Source organism: Pungitius pungitius, chromosome 4 (genome assembly GCF_949316345.1).
Source record: "Pungitius pungitius chromosome 4, fPunPun2.1, whole genome shotgun sequence".
In the NCBI taxonomy this organism is placed as follows: domain Eukaryota; kingdom Metazoa; phylum Chordata; class Actinopteri; order Perciformes; family Gasterosteidae; genus Pungitius; species Pungitius pungitius.
The window spans coordinates 16,772,646-16,794,910 of NC_084903.1; the positions used below are offsets into that span (position 1 = coordinate 16,772,646).

The following is a 22,265-nucleotide window of genomic DNA, read 5'->3' on the forward strand; positions in this document are numbered from 1 at the left end:
AGTCCAGTGCAGTAGTTTGTTTGTGTGTTGGGGATGATTGAGCAATACCCAGCCAGCTAATCAGTGGGAAAAACCACTGAGCCTGAGCCCCTGCTTAAGTTACCATCAGCGCTATTTAGAGTGATCCACACATGTCCACAATCACAAAAAATAATAAAACTAAATCTCAACATCAACCTGACAAGACTCGAGAAGGACGTGAGAACTTTGGGGACGAGTGTCTCTCATGCAAACAATGACCCGATGCACATACATTGCGCTGAATTCGTCATTTCTTGTCTGAACGAATCAGGTAACCCAGTCCCCACTTCACCTAAAAGGCAACGATGTCGCGTGGATCGCTTTTGGCAAACGCAGACACTTTCCCTGCCAGTATTCTTCAGGGTCGCCAGTTGTGTGGCTCAGGCTCACTTCAGGTGGGCTGACCGTAAAGGTCGACCAGCTTTTCTACTTAAGCCGGTCCTCTGAGTTTTGCACAGCCTCTTTTTTTAAATAGAACTACAACCGTTTAACTGATTGCATTTATTGGTCAGGGTTATTGTTGGTTCATGGTTAGGAAGATCACTACGAAGATGTCAGCTGGCATGCATAACTCTTAGCTTGATTTACACAACAGTAGCAAGACTGTTGAAAATAACATTCATTCCAAGTCAGTGCTAAATTTTATGTATGCAAATGAAAATTATGATAATAAGCACCAAAAGACAGGAACATATATTACTGACCGACTGTCGCGTTAAGATCCCTGTAGCAAAAACGTTTTTCTTTTTACAACAGATAATTGATCCAGAGACTTTCCTTACTTTATTTACTCCATGTAATTCTAATTGCCTGATTTGCGTTTGACCAGAGAACCTTGTTTCATGTCATCAACTTTCTCTCTTAACCGTCCAACAATTCCAAAAATACGTAGTACTTTAAGTAAATTACAGTAGTTTCCGTTTTTCTCACCGTACATTCAATTCTTCGGGTTCCATCATAATCCAAATAGTTACAAGGAGGTAACTTTTTCTCTTTGGCCTCCTCCATTGTCTCACCCTCCCTCTGCCTCTCTCGCTCCCCCCCTTATCGGCCTTTCCTAGTGGGAGGGAGACAGATTAACGTCAACGCTGGTTTTACTTATCATAGAGCAGCCAGGACAACCCTGCAAGGGATAGAGTGGAGGCAAACTGCATCACCACTCAACACAGTACGACTTCATCTGCACAGTACTCCGACACATCAAGTGGTAGACTTCGCTGACGTACCGCATGTTTAATAGTGGTCTAAAATATAACACTTTAGGTTGTATGTATGCAACACAAGTACAAGCCTTTAGTATTATGAAAACAAAGAGAGTGCACACAGCTCTGTATTGAAGTCAATGGAAGATGTTACGTGCTGCGTGAAAGCAAATTACTTCGTTTTACACAGATTTATGATTTCTGCAGCAAAGATTTTACATTTAAAATAGAGATATTTTTGTTTTATACATTTCCACGTCTATAGAAGTTAAAGCATTTCAATGTATGGGTATGTTTGCATGAATTAATATGTGATTGGGTGGTTGTGTTGGCAAACAAATCCCCCCCCACCCCCCCACCAGTGTATGGGTGTATCCAAATTTATGTTCACCTATCTTTGTGTATTACTCAGAGGTCCCCCCCCCCGCCCCCTGATACACAAACACAAACACAAACATTCACACACACAACCAGTTAGAGCTTAATGAAGCAGAACTCAGCTTGGTGCCCATTAGTCTGATAATTAATAATTTCTCCCTGCATCCTAACACACTTATCAACTTGCAGAGGGGTTGTGTGTGGCTGTTTGTGAGGGCATGCGTCTGTGTGTGTGTGTGTGTGTATGTGTGTGTGTGTCTGTTCGTGCCTAGCAGTGCTCATGCACTTTGGCAGATAAGCAATGTGGATAGAAAATACATGCATGTATGTTTGCACATTTTAATTTCTAATGTTTTTATGTCATTGTGTGAAAACCTCAATCATTTATGTACATAGACCAACTGTAAATTAAGTTTATAGTTTTCCAACACATTCATAGAAGATATTAGAGTTGATAGGCTTAAGATCACAAACATATCTCTGAGAAGGCAATGCAAAAGAAACATTCAAACCTTGTGGTCAATGCAGGTCTGTTCAGGTAAATGCACCTAACAAAGTTTCAACTGTGTGCAAATCAATCATTCAGACATATTAAAACAAGCCCCCCCCCCCCCCAACACTGGAAAGGTAATGCAACAAAACCCCAAATAAGACTTAATGAAAGTAAAGTCTGAAAAAATAAATAGTTAGCATTATAATGCATACAAAATGTTATAGGGTATGGGACATGAACTGAATTAGCATTAATTAAGGCTCTAATAATACTCTCCCCCCCCCCCCCCCCCTCACACACACCTGCCCCTTGAAGACCCTGTGAGACGTGTTACGTTATCACCTTCCTGCTGCTTAAGTTTCAGTATTTCAAGAAAGAAAAAGAAACTCAAGATTATAACATTTGTATGAAAATAATGTGTTATTCTCCACTTATTCTTACTGCTGTGATCCAGATATTGTTGAAAAACATAAAGCGGAACACAAAAAGAAAGTGAGAAAATAAGGATAACGGCAGTTTTCTGAAGAAATGTAAAAGTCTTTCTGCTTTCTCTCACACAGCCGACTTCATTCTTTCCTTCTCACCTTTTCTCATTTCTTCGTGTTCTCCCTTATCCCCTTCACTGCACACTCTACATCCATCCTCTCCTTCACTTCCCATCACTCTATCTCTGTGAATACAACATCAAAAGGCCCTGAGTTAGATGGGCGGTGACAGTGTTTGCCATTGGTATGCAGGCAGACATGTCTACTGCAAAGTGTTCGTCTAAAGGCTTCTGCTAAGTGTTTGTCAAGACTTAAAGCCATTGTTCTCGTCTCCTCTCAGATCTCAGGCCGCTCCCTTTCTATCGCCCTCTCTCGCTCCACTTTTGTACTTTGATGGAGCATCTTACTGCTGTGTGTGCGCGTGTGTGTGTGTGTGTGAGAGGTTGCGCTGAGAGAATGGCTTCGCTTAAAAATATATACTTTTAAATACACAGGTGTGTTAACAAAAAGCTAAATCCATCCAATGTGAACACTACATCCCATGTCTCTCTGTTTCAAGGTCACGGTAGCACTGGACAAAGTGATCCGTATTTTTGATTCAATAAGCATATAGTCGTATCGCTTATCCTTAAGAGGAGGGGGGGGGGGGGGGGGGGGCGGGGGGCGGAGTCAATCCCAGCTGGCGTTGGGCTACCGACCGTTTCTCTTGACTCTCATCCTCACCCATTTTGTTTCAAGCGTTCCCATCTTCCCTGCCGTGTTTCCTCTTTCACACTGTAAAACTTGGAGCGTGTGTGTGTGTGTGTGTGTGTGTGTGTTGTAAACACAACATCCCTAACAGGGTTACACTCCAGGCCCTGAAACAAAAAGCAGCTCTTTCTTTGAAGTCCAACCCAACGTTCTATAGGGTGAAACTGTTAATCGCTGATAACCCAGCAGCATCTCATCTCTCTCTCTCTCCCCCTCGCTCTCACTGTGACTCACCCCCACTCTCCCATTGTTGTCCTAGCCTCTCTCTTTCTAGCTCTGTCTCTTCACCTCATACCTCTCTTGCTTTCTTATTGTCTTACTGGTTTTTCTCTGCACTGGGTTGCGTTTCTAATCCCTCTCTCTTGCCATTCAGTTTTCACAGGAGAGCGCGCATGTTGCGGTGGTGTTGTGCTGGTCACCGCTGGTGTGTGTTGTGCTGGTGGGTACCGTCAGTGGTATGGCAGTGAGCCCAGTGGTGCCAGTAAAGCAGATTACGAGTTGATTTTGGCCAAGAAGGCTGGAAATTCCTTTAAAAACAAACAACAAAGCCGTCCCATTAGCCCCCCGCTGGTGTTTCTGAACACAGTCGCTGTAATGCTCCCAAAACACGAGGCAAGCCGGCCCAAACATACACACATGTACACCACAGCATCGAAAACCATGCCAACGTGTTAGCGAGCACTGCGTACCTATACTGTCAAAATGTGTTCTGATTGTTTTTCCAAACAGTATCATTGTGTTTTCTTTTCATGTTCATTTAGACTATTTTCAATATGTTTCACTTCAGCTTCACTTAAAGCAGGTTTGCCTGTTGCAATACCAGGAGTTGAGTTTTCATGTTGTGGGGTGTTAACTTCAAGGAAACCTCACATGAAATCACCTGTTTAGAATTGGTCAGAGATCTCCTTCACTGTTAGAAGAAGCAAACGCTACTGCTACTTGACGAGTGGACGTGAAAAAAGAAGAAGCTGTAGGTCCTGTGATAACCGTGGACGTTGATTCTCCCTTGGATCAACACAAATAGCGGCCCGTAAACGTCAGTCATTGGAATTGTTGTGATGGTAAAGACATTTCTCATTCCAGCGGTAAAGACTGAAGTTTATGTTTCAGCTGATCGAATGGTGCAATATGAGGGAGACAGTCGAGCGGACGAACTGGAAAACAAAAAGAGGAACAGAGTGGAGAGCAGACTGGCAGACAGTAGATTTGGGCTCTGTGACCTGCTGCTATGGGACACACACACACACACACACACACACCAGTTGGGATATCCAGACCTGCCACTGAACGGGATTACCTGCGTCATGGGAGGACCGATATCCCCTCATCAGCGCACACACACACACAGACAGACACGCACCATCCTAATGGTTCATTGGGCAAGCTGATAAGAATGTGTGTGTGTATGTGTGTAAAGGCGTCTCTGATGGCCTGGATTAGGGACTCTCGACTCTCACAGACTCTGAACGAAGACCTAACCAGCACTAAAAACATGCTCAGACAATCACACACAGAAGCCAAGATACAGTAGAGAATTGTGCTTTATATTTGTTACTGCATATTTACAAAAAACATTATTCACACTAAAATCCAGTTGATCTGTTGGGCCCTTTTGGCACATAAGTATTTGCTTGTCTCTCAGACAAAAGAAATACATATCATGCCAGTTGTTCGCTTCTGCTGCTGTATTTTAAAGGGGCTAAAAACAAAACAGCAGTGTGCATTGTCTTCATGGTTCGGCCTGTTATTACAGCTTCGAGCCGTCCCACCGCTCACAGACTTATTCTGCGTTACTACTTTCTCTATTCGAGTTCCTCAATCAGTAGACTTCAAACTTCCCTTGCAATTAAACAACTTACAGAAATAACCTGCAAATACATGGGGAGAGGCTTGAATCGTCCAGAGGTCTGGTTGGCCGAAAAGTTACTTAAAAAAGGACTGACCACATAGACCACACCCCACCCCTTTTTACTAGTATCTAGGGACCCCTGGAATGGAAAGGGAAAGACTATGTGTGTTGTGTCTTGAAGGACTTCTGCTTTTTCATATTTTTTATGAATATCAAGCTGTTTCGGAGAAACAAAGACGGCCACAATCCCATAAATAAAAATAAATCACTCCTGATTCACAGAGATACAATAAGAATCTAGAGTTCAGTGGACCCTAAGCAGAGACACAGAAAATGAATCGTTCTGGAATTCAACGGGAAGAAATGTAGAAATGGGAGCAGCATGTCAAAGTGAGAGCTGGAGAGTGGACAAGATGAACGTTGGAGAAAGAGAAAGGGAGCACTTAACCCCTGCTTAGTGGGGTCACATCCCTGTGGTAGTGGGGGAAGAAGTTCGCTGCACATGTAGAAACACACACGCCCTCAGACGGATACGCAGACGGACAAAGAGCCACACATGCATGAAGGCAACTGCTGCGTGGACATCTACATGCATACACTAATGTGACATTCCCCTCTGAAAACCTCACATCTCTCACACATGGACACACAGGACTACACACAAGGTATTTATGTAAATAACTATTTTAAGCTTTCATCTCCCAAACTGCCAGGGTTTTCTTTAAAAAAAAATACTAATATCATTATCACTGTGTGTGTGTGTGAGAGTGCATGCGTATTTCCATGAAAAGAGAGACAAAACAAAGTGGACACAGGAAAGACCGATAGAAGAAACACAAAAATAGAAACACAAAAATAGAAACAGACAAGAAAAAATGCAGAGAAAAGGAACCAGACGGAAGAAAAAAAGAGAAACAGACGGATGCACAGAGATTCAAAGGAGAGAGCAAGTGAGTGCAACTCAAAAAGAGAGCGAGAGCATCAATTATTTAGTGAAGGTAACGTGAAGCTTCCTTGGATCAGGCAAACTGCTGCCTTCTCCCCAGAGAAAAGAGAGAATGAATTAGGGTGAATTTATTAGAGAGTGTGTGTGTGTGTGTGTGTGTGTGTGTCAATACAGTCCAGGCACCCACCCTGGTTTCTGCTGTTGTGTGGTTGCAGAGCCAAATCACTCACACTCTGCCGCTCGCTCTCTCTCTCTCGCACACACACTTACACACAGACAAACGCACGTACGTACACACACACCCCTAAACACACACACCCCTAAACACACACACACACACAGAGATCCCAAGAATCCCAAAACTGTTTCCAGGTTCATTAATAAAACAGCAGCTCTTTATATGTGCTCTTCCCCTCGCTGTCTTGCCTTTCATCTTCTGTTTGTTCACACACGCAGTGGGATTTGACTGTGGGTGTGTGTGTGTCTGTGTGTAAACTCCAACTGGGATTAGGGGATGGCCCGCCTGTTTGTTCATCAGTCAGACAATAGTCAACCCCACCGTGGTACATATAAAAATCTGATCTCTCTCTTTCATCAAGGGTAGAGGGGAACACGACTCAATTCAAGCTTTGAGTCTGTTCGTCTTGTTGAATCAATTCTCAGATTAAACGCTTTGTATTCAGCTCTAAAAAAAAAAAAAGAATACATACTTTTAAAGTTTTGTTAATTGACATTGATAATAACATTTAAAAAATGCAGGCTACTGAAGCTGATCCGATCTGTATTGCTGGATGAAGAGGATAACCGTAATTATTTAGTTCTGCTGCTGATCAATAGCTGATCGGTCTCAACCGGGAACAACTTAGTTAAATACAGATTATGTTTTAAATCATTGTTGTGCATATTGCCATTGTAGTCGCTCCCAAGCACAGTGCAATCTACCATCTTTAAAAGGAAACTGAATGGCTAAATATATTTAATGAAATGTCATAATATATATATATATACTGTATATTATATATATGTTGTATTAAAGCTAATGTTTAATTTAAAATACATTTATTTTGTTGTTTAAATTGTGTTATGTAAATAGCAACTATGAATTACTTCGGGATCGTTGAAAACATTTTTCATCGGGTCCACAGTGATGAAAAGAGTGACTCTGGATGCTCGCTAACACATACACAAAAAAAGTAAAAAAAAATGCATGCATACATATGACTTTAAAAATAGTTGTAATTGTTTTTTACAGTTGAAATGTTGCATAAGAAGAATTGTAGATTGACTACATAGTAGAAAATGACCCAACTAATCACTGCTGTTGTAAAGGTAAGCACACACACATGTATTGATTCCTCGATGGCTCTCTTACATTCCATGTCATTTAGCTGACGCTTTCGTCCAAAACAACTTGAATTGCATTTTAACTCAGGATTTTTACATTTTTCCTGGGGAGCAATTTTAGGTGTCTTGCTTGGGGACACATCAACATGTCACATGGAGCAGCTGGGATTCAAACCACCAACCTTGCAGTTCCCAGCGCACCACACTACTCCAAGCACCACCTGTATCCCATTAAAAACTTGAGCCAGAGTTGAACCAGGACGTAGGGAGACCTGCTGATTGACATTGAATATCAGCCTACAGTCCTCCACTCTACCAACCAAGCTATCAAAGGGTCTTCTTGAACAGGCTTTATTCAATTGAACATTTTGCTTTTATTGTCCATTTTTCCTTCAGTGAGTGAGCATTACTTTTCTCTACATTCTCCAAATACAAACCAAATGTAACTCTCTTAATCGTTCCGTTTCTTTCTATGCTCTGTAGGTCTATAAATGGATTTGGAGCATCGGCTCTGTGCAAGGTATGTAAGCCTTATGTAGAGTCGTATAGGTTTGTGTGTCTGTGTGCACTTTTGTGTTGGTGTGAATTAGCAATTGTCTTAAGCCCGTGAATACATATGGCTGACTCAGTGATTCTGTCTACAACACAGGAGCTGCATCTTATCTGCACCGCTGTGACGTGTGTATATGCCTGTGTGTGTGTGCGGTATCTGGAATAGAAATCTTAACAGTTTTCTACATTAGAGAAGAGGAAACGTCAGAATGCTATTGTAAGAGATCCACTTCCTGTCCGATAAGCAAAAATCTCTTTCTTCATCACACACACACACACACACACACACACACACAAATCCTGACAAGCAGAATTGGCTATTTCCTGCCATTTTTCATCTTTCTATTTTTTCTTGTTTGCTCTCCATCAGTCTGTTTCTATTTTAATAAGCAGAGGATTGTTGATGAGGGCAGACAGGTCAGTGCAGATGAAAGAAAGAAAATAATGCAAGAAAAAAGCACTTGTAGAAGCATTGTACAAAACAGAGGCAATATAATTTTTTTCTCTTTATTATTAGCATCGTAAATAAAAACTGTACATTAAGTAAAGTACAGTTGCAGAAATCAAATAAGGTCAACAAGATTTTATTAAGACTGATTTGTTGAATCGTTTTGAAGTTCTATAAGTTTTATAAAGTACAAACACTGCTTCAATAGCTCTATTAAAGCAGCTTATGAAATTGAGACCAAATTGATCACCAAGCAATGAAAGCCAGGAAGCAGCAACAGGTGGAGGGACAGTTATCAACATTGAGTCACAAATCAAAAGGAAACTATTACAAATGTAGTTGAGGAAGACAAAACCATAACTATATCTAATCATAAACATAAGAGTATAAGAGTTGAGCCACCTGTTGGACAGAACTTTCCTCCATAATAAACAAAATGAGAGATTAACGTCAGGAAGGATCCCTTTACTGGTGCGACGCATTCTCATTGTCATCAAATCTGTATGTGTACAAGTCATCCTCACACTTGTTAAAATAAACTAGAACCAAAAAAATGAGCTTGCCTCAGTTAGGCGCGGGCAATAGGATGAGATTATTGTTCAGCCATGACAATGATTAGCCATGACAACGCTACTCATGTTTACACGACAACAGAGTAGTGTTCCATTATGCAATCAGTCTCCCTTTTGATCTCCACTGCTTTGTGGTACCATGAAAATACAAAGTGACAACATGCCCAACATCGGACTTTAATTAAAGGGGTTGTATTCATTTCTTGTTTTATATTAAAGCTTTGATTGGCAGATTAAAATTAATTTTCAAATGTCTGTGATCATATTTTATTTTATTATGGGTTGAACCTAACTAAGAATTGATATTGTCAACTTAGAGTGGTCAAGTCTGGCGTAATGTCATAGGATTATCAAATCATGTCTTTTGGCCTAAAATAAATATTAGTCCCTGAGCCGTTAACGTCCATTAATTAAAAACCAGCTACTGCTCCGATAGTACTACATTCTGTTGTTCATGAATAATTTCAGTACCACAATATAGGATTCTAATTTCATTGAAAGGCTCCTTGGACCAGATCGTTGACAATCCAGTTCCACCCTCATCATCAAGCTAAAATAAATGGGGAGAAAAATAATTTGTGTAGTAATTGATGTTGCTTCTAGATGTTACAGTCAAAACACACGAGTACGGGAAAGTGATGACCCTTCGTGCTCATTGATATTGTAACTGAACTATAGTTTCCCCAATGGTCTGTGGATTATTGGTAACTGTGTCTGTAGGCCACACCAATGGTCTCAACACTACACCAACCTGATGTTCCTCTATAGCTGGAGTGAAGACCAAGGGTAACAATGCTGTGGATCGGTATCTGCTGCTTGTGCCAGATTACTGACCTCAAATTACTGCATTAGCTGGTATCTGACTGCAGCGGGTCATTTAACAAATGTCTGTATTAAGACCACAGACTACTGTGTAGCCCAAAACCTACTAATATGCTCACTACCAGAAGGTCTTTAGTCATTGGATTCGGGGATATTTGTGTGTGTGTGTGTGTTTGTGGGGCGGATGGCGGGCTACATGTATTTGCCTGTGGGTCACAGTAGGCCCATCTGTTGTAAACCACACTGAATCATACACACAGCCAGACATATTCCCCTCCAAACCTGACCTCACCATTCCTCTTTTCTCCCCTCTGAAACACACACACACAATACGTATACACTATACATGCTCCTCATGGTTGTCATAAGCCTCAGATGTGATTGTTCGGGCATTGGATTTTCCCCCGTTAGTATTGTTGTACTCAGGAATGATGTTACTAAGGGGCAAATTGGAGTACACAGCAAATCCTTTCTACTTCCATTGAACAAGCAGAATAAATGTAGGGAGTGTGGTCCTGGGTGAATGTGAGGAGCTAAGTTGGAGGAATGGACGGGAAAACAACCAGGCCCCTGCAATTCCTACAGTCACCAACCAGGGAGGCCCTGTCCATGGTGCTGAGGGTCTGGGAGGAGAGGCTTCAATGACATAATTCAGTATCTCTGACTAAAACAAAGAAACACAAAAACCTATTGTAAAGCTCTTTTCTCAATGAGTGACTAGAACTGAATAACATTAAAATAAATATAATGTTGATTGCCAATATTATATATTGATTGCCAATATTATGAGTTAAAGACCACTTTGATTTATTCTTAACGCTAACATCAGGCACTTGTCGTAAGTCAAAGTGTTAAATAAAACATGACGTTGAAGATTATTATCTTTCATGACCAATTCTCTCCGATACAACCAATTCTTATAGAAACTTAAGCTCACCATTTGATCTTAAAATCACAACTAGCTATGTTTAGCTGTGATGGTATGAATTGCTAAATGTTTAAATGCAATGATTCTAGTTGTTCAACAGTTCCCTCATTTAGTTAAAAAACGTACTTTCCATCTCGTGTTCACATTTTTTCTTTCCTTATTAATCTGTCAATTAGTTTTGTAGTGGTATGACACTATATTTTGGGGGGTTAATCAATTCTTCCCATAAGATATTTGGTTACAAGGTGCAGCCTTTTAATTTAAATGAGTGGTTGTAAAAGTTAAGACTGAAAGAAATAGTTATATTTTAGAGCCAATACTTACTGCCTTACTGCCCTCCTCTGAAGAAGGATACAAAACAACTATCGAGCTCATCCTCCTAACAGCAAGAATGGAGCATGGATGCATTGCACAAAGATCTAGTTCAGCTGACATGTCCTCTGGGCTTTTAACAACATTTTATCTTTACACTGCCTGGTAGAAATATATATATATATATATATATATATATATTATACACACTGTCAAATGAACCACATGTTCACGGAGAGGAAAACAATCATACCTTCATGTTCCTTCATACGGTAGCAAAAGTAAATCATTTTAGTTTTCTGTTAAGTTCAAACAAACTCTTTTGAGGGAAGCGAGGGGGATTCAGAGCGGAGAAGGGGGTGGGAGAGAAGGGATGAGGTATGTACGCGGCTTTCCGTCTGTGTTTATGCTCCATATCCTGAGATGGTAAAAAGTTATGAATATGCATAAAGCAAAAGCACTGCACGCAGGTGACTCGTGTTGCTGCCGTGTACAGCACCAGACAAATGTTTCCTCTCCTTGTGGAAACAAGGGAGTGAGGCAGAGAAGAAGAAGAACAGTCTCATGGGAAAGCTGGTCTTTTTTCCCCTCTGTGGATGAAAAAACCAACACACTAATGATGCAGACTCACATGCAAAGAAGCATAAAACCATGGTGTCTCATATACAAGCAGACACAGAGATAAACCCCAACCACACAAAGACAAGCTGCCTCACAAAACTCTATGCAAACACTTTTTCAAAGTCTATGTCTGGGAAAGATTTTGCCCTCCTTTCCAAGTCAAGAGTTTGTTGTTAGCTTGCAGATATGCAGACTACAAACAGGCTGACATGAAAGCCGATGTGTTTTAAACATCATTTGAATGTTGAATCTTACCCGTAACATTGTGGGCAGTTTAATCTAGATTTCTAGACACAAACGAGTTGTTCTGAATTCTGAAAAATTAGGTGCGGATACTGTAGAGAAATCAGCGCATTAATCCTTTTGCATATATTCTTAACATTAACAAAAAAAAAAATCCCACTATCATTAGTGAATCATAGCATAGACTGACAAAGAAAACAATGCGGAGGAGTCAGAATCAAATTTCAGCAGAAAGATTGTTCACTAAGAGAAGAGCTCTGGAGCAGACGCAGCATCTCAAGGGAAAACCAAGAATCAAGTGTACAGTTAGAACGATCCCTAGAGAATAGAAAGAAAAAGCTCCCATTGAAAGGTTAAAATACAACGTCCCATTCGTCCCGTTTTTGCTGCATACTGATTTAGGTCTATGGTTTCAAGCTGAGTCATGCAGATTAAGCCTTTGACAAGTCGAACAGAAAATAAGAATGGGAGAAATTCTCTGCGAAACACAAAGCTCTTCCTGTTTTGGAATGAAGGCTGTAGACGGGGGTGTGGGGTTTGATTTGAGCATCTGTAACAGATGTCAAAGGAACTGAGAATGACCGCAACATTTGCATTTTCAAAGTAAAAAAGAAAATACACTGTGTGTGTGTGAGTCTCTTCAGTCAGAGTGGGATGATACATTCGACACCAATCACCAACTAACTTGAGAATTAAAAAAAATACATTTGAGAAGCACAACCTTTAGTCCCATAGCGTATGACAAAAACACCAGCTTCTATAATATAAAAATAGGGTATTTTGGCTCTTTTAATGTTGTATGCAGAATATCATTGAACAGTATATCATCTGACAATCATGACAGTTTCTTTTAGATAACATAGCTTTTCATTTTTTTAAAGATTACTCTAAATAACAACATGAAAAACATTTTAGATAGACCAAGTGCAATCACTACATGTATGATATCCCTGTCCCATCTGACTTAAATGAACTAAAAAGAGAGCACAGATAGAACAAGTTGATGCTGCATTGTTTTGTGTACCACAATATGACGGGACGAGCTGAGAGAGAGAACACAATGAGAAAACAGTGTTGAGAGGGAGGTTGAAGGGAGGGGAACAACCCCCCCAACAGAACAGGAGGTGGTACAGAGGGGATTTAGGGAGAGTGTTATGGAGGAAGGGTGAGGGAAGACGAGGGAGGTGAGCGGGGTCAGACGGTGGGAGGAAACTAATGTCTTTATTTCCTGGTGAGGTGGGACCTTGCATTTACCCCTGAGGTCAGTGGTCATGGACAGGGTCACTGGGGGCATCTCCACACCGAGGAAGAAATATATATATATAAAAAAAAACAAAAGAAATGGAGAGAGCAAGCACAGTAATGGCAGGAGAGGGAAAGAGAGAAGAGGAAGACCTAGTTTTAGTCAAGAGGGATGTGCGAGGTGGAAAGGTTGAGAGAGGGTGGAGAGGTGAGAGTGCTCAAGGGAGTGAGAAGGGACACACACACACACACACACGCACACACACGCTAAATAATTCTTGTAGATAAGGACACGAATTTGAGATTTATGTGTATGTTGTATGTTTGTGTTCCATATGTCTGCATTACCTTGTATGTGTGTTTGTGTATGCATTTGAAGTGCCTCTGTTTTTGTGTCAGTGTGTGTTTCCGTCTCTCTCTCGGGGCCCCCCCCCCCCCCCAATGCATCTGACAGATACATTCAAGCCGGTGTATGCCTGTATGACTCAAGAGTATTGTTAGCAGTTATCCTCTTCAACCGCTTGACTTACTGCGTTTTATTGATGTAAATCAAATTTGTCAAGAACGGGGAGCAGTAAATATCAAGTCTCAACCAGTCTCTGTGGTTTACTGGCTCTCATGCCAACATGTAAAACCGCATTACCGGCAATCACATGAATTATCTTTGACAAACATGATGAGATTGAATCTGTTTATTGCTCCTCGAGGGTATTGTTCCTGCATTTACTCCCATTCAACTCCTCGGTCTGGTGCTTTTTATCATTTATAATACAATTTAGATCAATTAATGTATTAAACTTCACATGTTACGGCTTTCTTTTAGTATAGTTGCTTGATACTTGAATAGTATGTCTATTTCTGGAGGAAGTGCTGGTGTGTGTGTGTTTATTCCACTGGACCACAAGCTGTGGTATCTTCTAGCTGATTAAGGACAGCTTTGGACTCTCCACTGATCTCGCTCACAAACACATATGCACAGACACACACAAATTAAGACCTGCAGTACACGCATTAGGTGTGACAACACACGTTAAACAAAAAGGAACTCACACCCTTATGACATATAAACCTCCAAAGGTCAGCAGTTGCTCATGAAAGGCCTTGCTATGTCGTAGCTTTGATGTAATCGCGCCAGGTCACAACCGGTGGTGAGCAAGAAATGTGTGTAAAAATAAACAACCTCTTTTTAACACCCACCAAATACTGTTGCTCGGTGAGTGCCACTCAGCTTCTGATACAGACACATCAAGAACACCAGCCACATAAAGAGGACTTATTTTACATAACAAAATTGATCAACAATCCAATGCCAGATCTGACTCTAAATTTCTTATGAACTAATTAAGATGGTTCAGTCATCTATGTCTTCTTTACGGTTTAACTCACAGGATTTCTGACGGTTCAGGATTGACAAGTGGATGACAGAATGTGACCCAGGACGCTATAAATAACCTCTCACAGCCTCAGTTCACTTTTAGACCCGCTACTGCTGTCCAGATCTAGCTATTCCTGTCTTACCTCTGGATGACTGTAATGCAGCATGTTAAAAATATCCCTTAACCCTTTTCAGCCGACCGACAACTGCAATGTGTCAATAAACACAGCCTTCCCATTCATTGGGAGAACGCTGACCTGCATGTGCCATGAATAACTCATGAATGTGCCATGTATAACTCATGTTCCTAAAAAGCATTAAACATCGTAGCTCTGCCAATGTAAAAAACTTTTAAAGCCTCAATCAGTTCCTCTAAAAGCAAATATTAACTAGATACTCACAGTACATTTGCGCCATTATGAACTCTACTTAAAGTTCCAATATCAAACTAAACTGTATGTAATTTAATCACAATACATTAGGGTTCCCTCTTTCGGAAAGGGTAAAGTTTAAAATGTTCTTTTACAAACTCTGATTCAGTCAGCTATTAATATCAATAACCTTTCTACTTAGCCTGCCAGGTGGATTAGCAACTCTTCCTGCTTTTCCACTGGGCTCAAACCACACTGCAGCGTGCACATGCATGTGCACGCACACACGGGGAGTGCACAGGGTGACACAGCTGAAAATGACCAGTCTGTAGCATATGAAAAACACACTGATGTCAATTCTATATTCTCTCCCTGTTTTCTTCAAACCTCTGCCTAATAAAAACACAGCCCCGGCAAACTTAATTAATTTTACACACAGGATGAGATGAATATATAAACAACTCTACTAGGTATCTGAAAAATAATGTTAAAAAAAGTCCTTTTGATATTTTCAGTGTTCAATAAAACTAGCAGGTGATGGAAAATCCAGAAGAGATTGCAACACCCAAATTTGAGTATAGATGGTTTTTGGGGTTGCATGTCAGTTGTTTGATTCATCTCCACAACAAAGAAACCATAGAAAGACAACTTTGGAAGTTTCACATTTCTTCTGTTATTTGTAAGTAACTTTATATACACACACACACACACACATTCTATTTGTGGATATACTTTAGAATAATCATTTAGCTTATGAATGTGCAAAATCTCAAATACGGATAGATTGTGATAATGGACTTCTGTTATCTCCGTTGCAATGCGTTTCGTTTATCTTTATATTAATCTATATTTGTAGATCACCTTTATTATAGTCTCCAGCTCCAGAATAATATTTTGACAAATGATTCAATGACTTCCAAAGTTAACATTGTCATTTGGTCTTGTTGAACTTATGCCCATTCTACCCATTTGTGTTGTGATCTGTAGTTAAAATGTAAGTTAATAGTTGGTGGTACGATGTGGTTCTAATGAAAATACCACTGTAGGCAAACAATGTTGATCAAAGTGGAAAGACCTCAGCGACCACCAGTGTCCTTGGTTTAACTCACACAGTCTCTTAAGTTCCAGCAAACCTCAGACAGCCACTTCTGTCCCTGTCACCAAGAGACATTAACAAGTAGGTCTGATTGAATTAAGGCAGTCATGTCTTCTTAACGGATTGAAAGTATCAATTTATTTATATTTACCGGCGTTAATAATAGCCCGCTTGAGGGCAACTAGATACCGTGAAATAAGGTGACAAACAGACCCTTGAGCTATAAGTGGAAGCAGAGGGGAAACTATGATCATCCGGAACGAGAGGGGAAACTCCTGACTGCAACTCGAAGGGTCAATAACAAGATGGTGGTGCAGAGTGAGAGTCAATATTTTAATATGATATAATATGCAAATTGAGGTATCTAAAATCACAGTAATGTATCAAAAGTAATAGAGAAAAACAACATGTATTTACGCCTCCTAGCATGTGAAAAAAAGGTTTTGTCAGTTGTTTCAAAGTGTTCACGTCATCCTAAAATACTAAGGCAGAATAACATACATTTCTGGAATATCATAACATCGGGGGATTGCATTTCCTGGGTCCACCATACTCATGATTGTTGGGTGGCACATGGTGTCTTTCAATAGCAAAAGATGAACGTCGTGTTACTGCTTGTGGACAGTATTAAGCTCTCTTTACTGGGCTGTCCTTAAATTCCAACGCTGACATTTGATAGTAAAATCACAAGCACAATCAAATTTGAGGGCCCAGATTATAAACATACTTAATCCTCTAACTTGAATTTGAGAAGATATTCAAGTTAAGTGTTAACTTGAGGATTTCCGTTCGGCCCGAAGTGGCTGCGCATGATGTTCTCTGACAGAGGGGTGGTAAGTCTTCACCACAGTGGCGTGTGATTATTCCTCTCCAGCACTTCAAACTAGGCCAAAATAAACACACGTATGGTAAAAACATAAAAACAGTATCAGTATCAACTGCTTTCTCTCCCTCTCTTTTTCCATCACATTAGTTGTGGCCATGTGACTGACCTGTGCACTTCATGCCTGCATTAGCCGCATCTTGCTCCCCTGCTCTGATGCTGAGGAGGCAAACGTCAGCTGTGCTGGAAGTTCTCGGACGCCGTTGGCAAAGAAGACTTTTTAATAATGGGTCCCTCGGAGATAAATAGATACTATTTTTTTCTGCTGGCATTATAAATCACTCAAGAAAACACTTGTGCTTTTAACATCTGTCTAATTCTATGTATGGTTCCAATCATAATGATGAGGGAAACCTTCTGTGGAGGCACATGACTGGACGTGTCCCCCGTGTGGCTGCATAGTTTGTGTAAAGCAACGATGCTCACACACCAATTTCATCTGAGTAAGGCCCTGCTCTTCCTGCAGTGTCAAAAGGACTTTTTTTTACTCTCCATGGCGGCAAAGAGCACAAGTGAGAGTTAGATAACGAGAAAGAGAGAAGGGGGCTGACTGAGTAAAAGCAGGAGAGAAGTGAACTAAAACTGCTCATGATTTGTTTGATTTCACATTTTGAAATGCTGAAATGAAGCCAGTATGAATAGAGGCACGCTCCTGACTCACGCAGTCTTCATATAGAGTGCATTTGGCTTTAAAAGCATATTATCACAATCAGGCTGTGAATGTGATTTTAATGGTGTGTGAAAATGCAAAAATACACACAGAGGTATAAACAAAATTATGCTCACAGAGTTAAGAACATGGAAGCACTATGAAGGACCTGGCTAGAGGGCAAAACATTCAATACATTTAATTTTGTAATGTGATGCCTTAATAATCATTTTTATCATCATTTCAATCATATACAAATTCAGTTCTATGGTTTTGTCAAAAAAAGACGATCACAAGTAAGTATCTTTTTGCATTAATTCAATAACTAACACCAAGCAATGTCCAATCTATATTTAGCAATTTCACGAATACAGTGCTGAGGGGGAAAACATGCTGTCCTCCTGCTAATGAAGCTTTCAGCCCTGCGCTTCAACTACGCATAGACAGCTGGTAGGGGAGGGGCAGGAACTACACGCCATGAAATAAGAGGGGGTAAAAATTGATTAGCAATTTTCATTTGCACTAAGCTAAACAAAAGAAGGCTGCTGCCCTACTCTGCATATCGTCATGGAGGGGGGTGTAAGGGTGGGATATGGGAAGTGATCTTGCAGAGCCCAAGGCATCTATTGTTTAGTTAGAGAGGATGTGGATGTGGGGGAGCAGAGAGGGATTCGGGATGGGGAGACAAGAGGAGGATGTAGAGGCAGTGAAGAGAGGGGGGACCAGAGGGATATGGAAGAAAAGAAAGGAAAGTGATGGTAGGACAAGGAGGAAGATGGGGGTGGGGGGGGGGGGTTGTTGTGGTATGAAAGAAGGGAAGAGAGGTGGGAGGATTGGAACTGGGACAAAGGGGAAAAATTACACTAATGGGGTTTAAGGGATGAAAGAGATGAGAAGGGTCAAAGGGATTTTGGCAGTGACCAGTTGAGCCCAAAATTAAAAAGGAAAAAAGCAACTTATTTTGTCTACATTTCATGAATTAATTTGAGAACACGATATTGTCTAAGCGGAACGTATGGAAGGGCAAAGGACACGTGGTTGTAGTTTGTCATGAATTATGAAAATTAAGTCCAGCCGCTCAACTCTCTTTGAAAAAGGAGAGCAAACTTGTATGGGGGGGGGGGGGGGGGGGGAACAACACATGACCCATCAGTTTTAAGTTATTAACCCACTGAATACAGACACTCTGACCACAGAGGAATTTGCCAACACTGAGGAAAAAATCCTGCAGTACGTGTGCAGTACTGTGGCAGAGCCATGCTGTTGCATGGCCAGTTTCGTGAATGTTTCTTTGGCATGACCAAATGGTTTATTAACCGTGACACTAATGCACCTCTCTGTGTGTGTTATGTACTTTCAGAAGGTTGGCATTCAGTTTTAGTGACTTATACATGCATGCATGCACACACACACACACACACACACACACACACACACACACACACACACACACACACACACGCGCGCGCGCGCGCAAGCACAAACACACCCTCACGCACACATACTCACACAGCAAAATTAATCCAAAAAAGGCAGGAAAAATAGCAGCTGGTAAGTGAGTGAGAGGGGGAAGAATCAACAACTTTTAACCAAAACACAGTACACAACTTTAAATTTAATTTTCTGCAACATTAAGCACAATAATGACTAGCTTTATAAAAACCCATAACTAATGGCTTCCAATGAGCTAATCCATAGGCATTGATCTGCTCAGTATCACGTAGACGTGCAGTGGGATGCCTATAAACGAAGGAGGGGAGACACTGAAGAGGAGAGAGGAGCGCTATATGGAGAACGGGGAGTGGAGGAGGCGACAGGAGGAGAAAGGAGTGAGCAAAGAGAGAGACAGGTGCAGAGAAAAGAGGAAGATACAGATGTGAGGCAGAAGAGGAGAAAAGGAAAGGAGAGAAGGCAAGAAGACCAAAGGAGAAATCGTGCTGCGAAAGTTGTAAATAAGACAATCGTTGTCTTAGTAAGTCTAGATATTCACTTTATGTAAACAACACTTTTATAAAAGACTATATACTGAATCACGTGTCCATCAAATGCAAACAATACTGGTGAGTAATGACTATTTATCAAAAGGAACCTCAACCAATTGTGTACATTAACATTATATTGCATTACGTTATGTTCTGTTTATTCTTGACAAACTATGCATACGTAATCATATTTTAAAAAATCCTCTGTGGCTTTGCAAAGAGCTTTCAAAAACACAATGCTGTACAAATCATTGGAATATTCCATTAAGATTATAATGACTAATGTCTTGTACTAATCCTGTAATAACAGTGGCATCTTTGTGTGTAGTAAGCAGAAAGGCACCAACAAGCACTTGAGCTAAAACATCTCACAATAAAAATCATGATTATAGTTTTTTTAAAGGTTATTAGGGCAATTAGCTATCTAGTGGTATTCTACAATGCTAATCCTACACTTGACAGCTTTTTAGAGGCTGACTGACTAAGAACTAAAGGTGGTGGCATGTGAGGAGGAGGAGGATGAAGTGAAATGAAACAATCCTCTGCTGAGAACGCACAGAAGCTTAAATCCAGAGAGGGCTGCTCGTGTTAATCCCCTTGGATTAAGCTTCTAAATACTCCTATTCAAGCCAATTAATTCATGCATATATCTGTCTCCAGCTCTTTTTAATGTCGTTTAAGATGATGGAGGGCGACTTCCTGGGAAATCGGGAGGAGCGTGGATATGTATCTACATTAATTCAAACCGGGCTCTCCCTCGAGGAACATGTGGCTGCATACATCCTGAGGCGGATCCCACACATACTACACCATGGAGGTATACATTAAGAGTTTAATGGGGATCGACTCCAAAAGTTGACTGACGCATTCTGACAGCTGAATACTAATCATGAGATCAACTTCTGACTAAATCTACAGGATCTCACTGGGGCCTCTGGCAGAGAGAAGCATAAAAAGGATTAGCAGTAAATACGGAAGGCTTATAGAGAACAGTGAGACACCAGACAGGGCAGACACGACAACTTTAAAGAAGGTTGATGAGAAGACGAAATGACGATGCCAAGGGTGGGAAGAAGAAAAAACAAAGAAGGAAAAACCAACTTAACCACAACAATATCTCCTTGATCCATTTTATATTAAATCATGTCCTGTTTGCAGTGATTTCACCAATGTTATGTGTCCCTAATTACATAATCAGGGCCTTCAGACTTCAGCCTGAAGTGTTTGAGAAGCCTCAAGTCTCTGGTTACCAATCTGTGTGATTGTGTGTGTGTGTGTGTGTGTGAACAAGCGGGTTGGCAGTTAGCAGCCACTGCATCGAGTATTAATAGGATCTCACATCATCCAGAAAGACTTCCAGATAGAAGTTCACATTAGGCAGCGTCTGCGATAAGATTACATGCTCCAGATGTTATCAAAGGCATGAGGGTAATAGTATAAAGTCATCTGGTTGTTGAAAAGTCAAATAACCTCAGATTGCTGAAAACGGTGAAAACGATCTGCCAAACATTTGAAACTCAACTAAATGATTTATCTAATGTTTCACATAGACTAAACAACCTGAAAATGGGTGACACGCAGCACTAACAAACTGAGTCATTTCCAACACTTACAGCCCGACCAAAGACAGTTCTACAGCCAAATAGACAAGTACGAACAGAAGAAGATATGCCATTGACTTCCAAATGACAGCATACACAACTGCTGGTGGGAACAGCTGCAATTTTGAGCCAACAGCTGCAGATTGAGCTGTGGTTTTGGCCCAACAGAATAAAATTGAGCCACTTGTGCAATTAGCTGGCTGAACTCCGTGTCCATCTAGCCGAGACCCAATGATTTATTAGTTAACAAGTAAGTGACTTGTGTGTGACTGTTATATGTTTCAGATGTGCAGAGAGTACATGGAGAGTGTTTTAAAGAAAGGCCTCAGTTGGCCCCTGGGCTGTGATGATGCTTAACCTCGGGATGCTAAACCTAAACTATGTATTGCAACTTATTTTCCGTCTTGGCTATTTAACCTAAAAATAAGTATATGTATGTTATCTCTGATTTTCTTACCTTCTATTCTTCAAGTCAGGTAACTGCTGTGAGGTGTGCTCAGTCTTCAGAAACTGCAAAACAAAAGAAATAGTTCTTGTTTGATTAGGACTGAAATAAGTGAAAGAATAGTACACATGTTGCATGGCAGAGTACAAGACTGACCATCATAACTTCAGGAGTGTTGATCAGAAAACAGTCGAATGGAAAACGTATTTCATTCCTTAAACTTTTCATATCTCTTTACACGTGTCTGAGGCTCTGTCTCTCCACATCTTCTCTCTGTCGGCCGTCACTCTGACTCTTATTTACTCTGATCTCACACCAGTCCCTCTGATTGGTTGACCCAACTGGTGCACCAACCAGTGACATGCTTTAATTATTGAGCGACTGACCTTAATCGGTTGGCTGGAATGGCCTAAAACACATTGCACCACACGGACATGCACACCCAAACATTTGCACACTTACATGCTCACACACACACAATCTCACTACGTACTGCACACTTACATGCTCACACACACACACACACACAATCTCACTACGTACTGCACACTTACATGCTCTCACACACACACAATCTCACTACGTACTGCACACTTACATGCTCTCACACACACACAATCTCACTACGTACTGCACACTTACATGCTCACACACA

The 22,265-nt window shown here is 40.8% G+C and overlaps 1 protein-coding gene across 1 annotated transcript in view; it reads right to left on the minus strand.

Moving 5' to 3' along the window:
- esrrga (estrogen-related receptor gamma a) overlaps window positions 1-21,677 on the minus strand; it is a 110,059-nt gene extending 88,382 nt beyond the window's left edge. Inside the window, exon 1 of the mRNA XM_062561811.1 lies at window positions 21,623-21,677. The gene's annotated coding sequence lies outside the window, so the exon portion shown is untranslated. The remainder of the gene's footprint in view (window positions 1-21,622) is intronic.
- Between the last annotated feature and the right edge of the window lie 588 nt (window positions 21,678-22,265).